This window comes from Myotis davidii, unplaced genomic scaffold (assembly GCF_000327345.1).
Source record: "Myotis davidii unplaced genomic scaffold, ASM32734v1 scaffold314, whole genome shotgun sequence".
Lineage (NCBI taxonomy): Eukaryota > Metazoa > Chordata > Mammalia > Chiroptera > Vespertilionidae > Myotis > Myotis davidii.
The window spans coordinates 398,236-399,221 of record NW_006285780.1 but is presented as its reverse complement, the minus strand read 5'-3'; the positions used below and the strand labels follow the sequence as shown (position 1 = coordinate 399,221).

At 41.1% G+C, this 986-nt stretch overlaps 1 pseudogene; it reads right to left on the bottom strand.

The window, feature by feature from the left end:
• Positions 1-986, bottom strand: part of LOC107181972 — a 4,600-nt pseudogene that overhangs the window by 1,432 nt on the left and 2,182 nt on the right.

The following is a 986-nucleotide window of genomic DNA, read 5'->3' as shown; positions in this document are numbered from 1 at the left end:
TGGGACTTGTGGGAGAGAGTGGTACTAGGATGATCTTTAGTAGTATGGTTGATGGGATCTCCTCTTATTCCTGCAGGCTAGGAGGGACTAACCTTGTAAATATGCATAATCTAATTTGTACCTTTATAATCCTCCCTTGAATACTTCAACACCCTTTAATCCCTTTGGCTGAGGAGCAAACTAAAATGAACAGTAAAATCTTGCCATAGCTTATGGGATAGAGCATCAGCCTGTGGGCTGAAGGGTTACAGGTTTAATTCAGGTCAAGGGCACATACCCAGGTTGCAGGCTCAATCACCAGTCAGGGGCGTGCAGGAGGCAGCTGATCAATCATTCTGTCTCATGGATGTTTCTATCTCCCTCTCCCTTCCTCTCTAAAATCAATAAAAACGTATTTAAGTAATAATGCTAATAAAAGGAAAATCTTTGCTTCCTTTCCAACTTGGGCCTGGCATAGTGCTCCCGCAAAGAAGGGTGGAGAGAAGGGCCTTTCTGCCATCAAGGAGGTAGTGACCAGAGAACACACCATCAACATCACAAGCGCATCTAAAGAGTGGGTTTCAAGCAATACATGAAATATATCTGCATGTGAGTGTGAAAAACAAAAACAAAACCAGTAGATATATTTTTGTAAGTAGCAAATTATAGGGAGCATTTGATATCTTGCTTCCTAGCATTGGTCATCATTTTGGACTCAAATAAATGCGTATTAATTACTTAATTTTTTAATCCTCACCCAAGAATTTTTTTCCATTGAATTTTAGGGTAAGTGTAAGAGAGAGGGAAAGACAGAGAGAAAGATTGATGTGAGAGAAACAGTTGTTTCCTCCTCCATGAGCCCAGTCAAGGGCCCAGGTAGGGGAAGAGCCTGCAACCAAAGTATGTGGCCTTGATTGGATTTGAACTCAGACCCTTTGGTCTGCAGAACCATGGGCTATCAACTGAGCCAAACTAGCTAGAGCTCTTTTTTTTTTATTTTTTTTTTA